An 8,488-nucleotide genomic window follows, 5' to 3' on the forward strand; every position below is an offset into this window, starting at 1 on the left:
ATGGTCATACATATCGAAATAAATCAAAGCAATTAAGTCACCACATCTGTTTTGTTAGTTGATCAAGTACCGGTAAATAGTGTTCTGGTTACATGTAGTTTTTTTTTTTTATCTATTATCACTTTTTGTAGTTGTTTACTTACATTATCGATGTGGTTTTAATGTATGCATATTTTACTTGATCATCTTGTTTTTGCATGTATGATATCCGGAAAAAAAGATGCACCGGACTTGACATTTACATGTAGGAAAAAACATTGTTTGAGTATCCTTAACGATGACAATCTATAATGTTTACGCCTACATGTATGTACTTTTGCTTGAATGTATTACGTGCATATACATATGTAGAACAGTCTGGACAGTCCACCTTCCAAACAGATTTTATCTTCTCTCCCATGGTAAATTAATTTACACAGTAAACAAGTTGAAATAATTACCTACAAATATTTCAAACATGTGTTAGCAACAGTGACTATCAAAATAAGCATCCCAACTTGTGTATACAAAACCAGTAAAAAAACTCAAACAGCGTAAAAGCTTCAATTGGACTAGACTGGTCTTCCTCCATACATAAGAAAACCCAAAATAAACAAATTATTACATTGCATACATGATAAACTGTCAAACTTAGAACCTTACGAAGAAAAGGATATCGCTAAAGCTATAAAAACATAAACACTTCAAATTTGCGGATCACTTAAAACTTGCCAAATAATTGAAAACCTGTATGCTGGGCTAACCACCAACGTCAAATGATATTGAGCGCTTAGTGATAGTCCAATGTACACCAAGGAAGTAGGCAGAGTTTAATATTATGAAGTCAACTATATAAGATGTGTGTAGAGGAATATTTAGTAGAATTGGAGCAGAATTCAGTAGACTTTGGTCTAAGAAGCATATACTGTTGAACCCTTCACTGTGTTGGAGACATTACTCTTTTATGTTCAACTCCTTTGGGAAAGGGGGGAGTATGCAAAACAACATAACTACAATATTCATCCAAAAAAATAAAAGAACTACAACACAATAACATGAAATTAATCAGACAGCACAATTCCACTTGAAGAAAAAACCTACTCATTTAGGATTAAAAAGATCAAACAAAAATGAAACTGAAGATAATACGGACAACAATAATACAGATGGTCTATCCCTTAAACATGTAAAAATAGCCTACACCGTGAACAGAACACCAAGACTATTATGCAGTCAGTAAATGTTTACTTCTAAAAAAAAAAAATCCAGAGATATTTAATATTGGTACAATATGGGCACTTGAACTACACAATATGCTATAATACACATGGAAAACAGTATTGCAACACCTTTATTTTTTAAAACTTGAAAAATCAGCCTCTAATTTTGGATGGTATATGATAAAATATTTGTAAAATAATATTTAAACGTAGTTAATAATAACATTGGCATTCAAACGAACAAAACATGTATGAAAAAAGTTTTAATTAACCAACATTTTTATAACAAAAAGAAGTTTTTTTTTTGACAAAAAGAATGCATTTTACAATTTTTATTGTAGTCAAACTTTACAATGTAAGACATTTCAAAATTAATCTTCAGATGATTGTTCACTATATGGTTGATCGTTATACGCCAAAGAATTAAACCTAGGTGTGCAGCCTCTATTTAAACGGATAACTGCATCTTAACGACTTCTGATTCCTGCCATAAATCGACCAATTTGTTGCTAAGGTAGCAGCAACTATTCCTGACGAAGGGTATTGTTTATTTCATGACTTGTTTGAACTTCGGTGTCCTTTTGTGCACCGAACGCCCAAAAAATGTCCCATATATGCTCGATATGGTTCAAATTAGGGCTTGATCGGGCCAAGGAAGTTAAACCGAATTCCATTGGAACAATGGATCTACCTCCAAGATGCTCATTTTCAACTTCGGCGAGCTCTGCATTAATTGGATACAGGCATCTGTGTGTCTGTTCGTAGGCAAAGGTTACCAAAATCGTCATATTGCACGGTAACCAGTAGCGATGAGCCGACCTTTAACGGTTCTTTTTTAAAGACTCATAAGCGTGTATGGCCATCACTCTCGTTTCATGTTCTTATTGTTTGCAATGGGTTTCGTTCTGACCATCCTTCATTATGCTTGATTTTCCCTAGCAGATGTTACATGGGTCTTCTTGATCGCGGAAGGTCTTTAACATCGTGTGTTGCCTGATTTTTATTCTCAAAACAACTTATAGTGGAATGGTGACGACCAACTCTACGTGCAATTGTTACAACGAGGTACTTGCTTCTATAATGCTGATTATCTATCATCTTGCTGGAGGTATGAGTTGTGGATGACCAAAAACAAGGTGTCAATCACATAACTTTAAAAACTTGGTTATTTAAAGTTTTTAAATTAATGAGGATAAAAGCATCTGTTTTAATGTTAACGAGTACAGTAGCTGCATGTGCTGATAAGAATTTATCGAGTCAATATTTTTTAATTAAACTCAGGTGATATTTAAATAATGTTTAACTTGTTCTTTATCAACAAATTATATCACAAAACAATCCAGAGTGTTTTTTTTTAATTTGAATTTCAATCTGGTGTTGCAATACCTTTTTCTATGTGTATTTTTGCTATTTGGAGTTCTACCTGTAGAATCATAATAAAAGGAAACTAGCATTTCTGCAATTATGTCTATATAGAAATTGAAGAAATCATAAATAGATAAATCGCAGTGGATTACGATAAGGACAAAAGTTTTTTCCAACAAACTGTCTTAAAACTGTCAAATCGCAACCTTTCGGGCTTTGTAGACAAACATACTGCTATGTCAAAACCTAGCAAAACAAAATTTGTCAACGTTCTTGATTTTGAGACTTAAAGATGAAGCAAATCATGTGTCGTTCCTAAAAGTCCGAACCTTAATTTCAGTACTGCAGAAACTACACTTCTTATCTGGGACTCAGTCAGTTACCCGACACTATATCTTAGGAATAGGAAATGTAGACATTAAAAAAAATATACAGATTATCTTTGAAAATTAGCTAATAGTTTATGTATACAAATATTTTCAACAGTTCCATACTTATGTATGCATAACATTTATTTCCATGTAAAATAAATAACTTAAGATAAAGATTATTTGACCTTCTGAAGGTCCTTTTTTCATTCATTGTATGTGTATAGAATTGTATATTATGCTTCTTAATATGTCACTACTATTTGTATAAACAAATTTGTAAAAAGCAATGTTACTCTTTATGTACATGTTTGATACAGTATTTACCTTTCGTGTTTAAACTATTGTAGATTCATAGAGGATAAAAATAGCATTGCGAATAAATTGTTTAATTTGATACTTTTATGACTGTATGGTAAGTAAGTGTGTAGACAAAGAAAACTCAATGCTAAGTACATGTAACGTGAAACTCACTTCGGATCTCTTATTTTTAACCCTTGTTCAAGAAACACAGAAAAATAATATGCTTTTGACATAAAATAATGTCATCAATTTTGAAGTAAGAAGACATTTAACGCCAATCTTCGCTGGAAATCAGAATGGTGCTAGATGCATGTTAAAATGTTATAGAATTAAAAGCATACATATGTACAGTAGTTGTCGTTTGTTTATGTAATATATACGTGTTTCTCGTTTCTCGTTTTGTTTATATAGATTAGACCGTTGGTTTACCCGTTTGAATGGTTTAACACTAGTTATTTTGGGGCCCCTTATAGCTTGTTGTTCGGTGTAAGCCAAGGCTCCGTGTTGAAGGCCGTACTTTAACCTATAATGGTTTAATTTTTGAATTGTTGTTTGGATGGAGAGTTGTCTCATTGGCACTCACACCACATCTTCCTATATCTATTAAAGTGATGAAAAAATGACATGCATTCAAATAAAAATCGAAACTCAACACAGTCACACAGCAAACAATTATTTAACTAACGTTTAGGTCAAGTCATTTGGAAAGTATATTGTATACCTTTTTTATGAGTAGCACTTGAAACAATATTTTTATTCATTATAAAAAAAACCTACATGATAATTGAACGTATCCGTCAAGCTAGCTCTCTGTTTTAAGAAATCTCTTTAGAACTCGATCTATATCACACATGTTTACTCTTGAATCCTAAAAATGTATTTACAAATTTAAACTCTTTGGATAAAGGGTGATTATACTCATATAATAATCAAAAAGATCTTTTGAAGCAAATGCAAACGAAAGAGAATCGGCTCTTCATAACCAGATAAAAAAGAAAAAATTAAATCCCTATAAAAGACGTAATATGAATCTGAAAATGTCTTTGTCGAAAACAAAGCTTGAGAACCTGAAAAGTGATTGCGATCTATTTTCTTTACATTAAACAGCTTGACTTTGAAGATTTCCCTAGACATGAAAACCGAAATGCTCTTCCGTCTTTGTCTCAGAACGTCAGTTTAAATAGAGGTATTAAATTATAATCGTCTGCAACGGCAGCGGCCTTATGATGCTATTCTGCCTACCACAGGTTCTCTTCCGGATCACATTTAAAGAGAAGCATATTAAGGTGGGCAAGTTTGTGCTCATCTTGATTCATGCATTCGACAGGTCCTTGCACCAAGTCATGAACAATCGAGTTGGATAGAAGAAAATAAAAAAAATGACAGTTGGAAGCCAAAATGGATTTCTTTCGCTGCCGTTGCATCTTCGTGTAAGAATTGTTTGAAATGATACAATTGAGAATGCAAAAATTCAAACTGTGTGGGTATCTGTAAATGCTACCGTTCTTGTAGTCATGGTCAACAAAAGCCATTGCTGTGCTATAGTTCGTGTATGTGTGTGTTACATTTAAATGTTGTATTTCTATTGTGTATTTACTCTGAATGCGCGACAAAACAAGAAAGCAAAAGGGTTAATAAACACGATGAATTGATAACAAAAAAAAATCAATGATGTTTCCTCGTGGGATTTATACCAAATAACATGTCTATATCATTTGCCTCCATTGCAATTTTTGAAATCAATTTACTTACAAATATGTAAAACACGGCATTAAAAGGGTCATAAATATTGAAATGAATCATAGGTTTAAAGTGGTTTGTTATATGAAGTTTTTATCTTGCATCACTTTTTTTATAGTTGTTTACTAACATAATATACGTGGTAGAAATTTATGCATATTAAGCTTGATCATCTTAGCCTGTTTGTGCATGTACAATATCCGGAAAAAAAGATGTACCGGACTTGACTTTTACATGTAGGAAAAAACATGGTTTCAGCATCCGCAGCGAGAACAATTTATAATATTTTCGCCTTTGTTATGCACTTTTGTTTGAATGTATTACGTGTAAAATTAAAATTTATTACATTCTAGAAAATCAACCAAACAGAGATACTTTTTAATTTTTTTCAAGGAAAAGGTATTTACACAATAAACATTTTGGAATAATTACATACAAATGTTTCAACACAAGTGTAAGCAACAGTGGCAAATGATATTAACATCCCAACTTGTTTAAACAAAACTATTCCAAAAACTCAAGTAGTGTAAAAGGTTTAACTGGACTAGACTGATTTTTCGCTTTACGTTGAATTAATTCAGCATAAAAATTAACTGGAAAACGAGTAACGCAAAACAAAATAATCACAATATTCATCCAACAGAATATAAGCACTACACCATATTAAACGAAATTTATCAGTCAGCACAATTTCACTTTAAACACTACTCATTTATGATTAAAAAGATCAAACAAAATAGAAACTGAAGTTAATATATAAAACAATAATACAAATGGTCTTACCACAAAATTAGCATACACAGTAAACAAAACACTATTATGCAGTCAGTAAATGTTTTCTGCTCAAAAGCTTGAATCTAGCTATTAAAGATATTTTATAATGGTACAATATGAGCACATCCTAAGGGGACAACAACATCTGCTGTTTATTTTTTACCTGTAGTTTTACCTGTTAATTTCCCTCGCTAATTATGCAAATAAAAAAAAAATCACTAATAGACAATTCGCAGTGGACTAAGATAAGGACAAAAGCTTCTTCCATTAAACTGCCTTATCACTCTCAAAATACAAACTGCAGGACATTGTAGACAATTATACTGCTATTCAATCAAAACTCTTCATAAGATAAAACTAGCAAAAACAGAAATTTCACGAAGGTTAACGAATGAGAACAAAACAGTATCTAAAAATGTAATTTTCAATAAATTAAAAAGATTGATTTAATTGATGGAAAAAAATAATGTTTATATCTTATTATATTCTGTGTATTTTCTTAAATATGCAGAAAGTATTTCACATGGATACTTTATTGAAGCTTGGACAATGAAGTAATGTTGCAAAAACAATTGGAAGAATAAAGAATAATTATTATAAAAACCCCATAAATTTCAACGATCTGATTACTGAGACTCGAAGTGAAGCACATCATGTATCATCTTTAAATATCTTAACTTTAAGTTTTGTTCTGAAAATACGTCACTTCTTGTGTTTGACCCAATAGGGTAAAACTCAATTGCTTAAGTAATAATGTTCACAGTTAAATACTTGGTGCTAGCTGACAAACTCAAGTTCAGACAAAATATAATTGATCATATCTTCTTGCTGTTGAATGCTACTACACTCCTATTTAACAGTTTGTGACAGAATACTCCTCCTGGAGCAATGAAACTAGAGTTTAGCAATAAACATGCAATTTCAAAACTTCTACAGGCTAGTGCAGCAAGGATTAAAAAGTAGCCGTTCGTGTCATTGGCGGTATGAACATACCGTATGAAAAAGTGAAATCAACGCGTTGGTTTTCATTTTCAACGCGTTGGGTCGAAATTCATACGGTATGAAACACCAACGCGTTGATTCTCAATTCCATACCGTAAGTCTTTAACTTTTGTCTACCAATAAACATCTTTGTAACAAAGGACAATCTACTCAACTGTTCGGGCGGACTCCAGATTGTTGTTAAGTTTGTTGGGCAAATACATTCTCCGTTGTTGAAGATACTTACTGACTTCCGTCATGGTTACACGTATGGGAGACCGCATATTTAGATCGATTCAAGGAAAAGATGAATTATTGCAGCCGAATTATCACCTCAGATACAATGGACGATGATACACCAGAAAATGTTCTAGAAATGTACACATGTTTGATATCTGTTTAGGGTTAATAAAAAACACATGATACTTCTTGATAGTCTTAGTTATCGTCAGAACTTACATTCAAACAGAACCCAATACAAATCAAATTATTCAGTGGAAAAATCCTTCAAAAGTTATTGTTCTGAAGATTTAACAACGTGTGTATTTTCATCTTAGACTAAGAAGAAAACATTCGGCTGGTTTAAATGTGTATGTTTGATCGGAAAACAGAAAGATAATTATAATACTAGATTTGTAATTGCTAGCAAAAACGGATGGCAGCCTACCTCCATTGCCAGGTGAGCAGCAACCATTTTGAAATTCCAGTCAAAAGGGGCATCTACACATGGAAATTATCTTCTTCTTCTTCTCTGGATCTTTACACCCTTTATAGGGTTACCATTATCATTTTTGTAAAGTTTCATGAAGTTTGGATCATTTTGATATTTTTGACATTTTCCATGGTTACGGCGGCCAGTTTGAAAATTCAAGTCAAATTAGAAATGAGCACATGTCAATTACTTTTTCAGTAAAGTATCTTACAGTTTGGAACATTTTTTTTTAGAAATTTTGGGCATTTTTGCTGTTTCCATGGTTACAGTAGATAATTCCAAAATTCTAAAAGCAGACATCTTATTGCCACATGTCAGGTTATATATCAATACAATTTCATTGACTTTGGTTTAATACTCTTTAAGAAAATGCTGATTTTATGCACTTTTTCATAGGGTCAATGCATAATTTGCACCCAGTTTCCATGACAACGGTGGCCATTTTGGACTTTCCAAATATTGTCTTGACATCTTAGCATACTGGGTAACATTTTCATAAAGTTTCATCAAGTTGGGTCTTATAACGAAAGTGTTAGAATTTTTGATATTTTTGCTGTTTCCATGGTAACGATAGCCAATTTGAAAGTTCAAAAGTCAAACTGCAAATCAGCACATGCCAGTCAACATTTCAATGGAGTTTCTTCCAGTTTGGAACACTTTGATTTTTTTCGCATGTTTGCTGTTTCCATGGAAACGGGGGCCATCTTTGTCTCATCCATGACAGTCTTGAACATGATATAAAGCATTGCTATTTTAGTGTTTGATCTAGTGTTGCTGTCATTGTGCACCACATATACAGTTCAACATGGAACCCTATAGGAGAAAAACAGAGACCTCGTTATGTAAGAAAAACTATCACACATCGAAACATACTATCCACACTGATTTGTTTTCACACTGGTTTAAAAAAAGAGGTTTGTCATGAAGTACAGGTTATCTATAAACTTAAATTAAACGATGATGTATATAAATAGTACAACTGTTCCATAAACATGAATGCATAGCACTTTATTTAAACGTAAAATGAATAACTGAATTATGGATAA

This window comes from Mytilus trossulus, chromosome 11 (genome assembly GCF_036588685.1).
Source record: "Mytilus trossulus isolate FHL-02 chromosome 11, PNRI_Mtr1.1.1.hap1, whole genome shotgun sequence".
NCBI classification, from domain to species: domain Eukaryota; kingdom Metazoa; phylum Mollusca; class Bivalvia; order Mytilida; family Mytilidae; genus Mytilus; species Mytilus trossulus.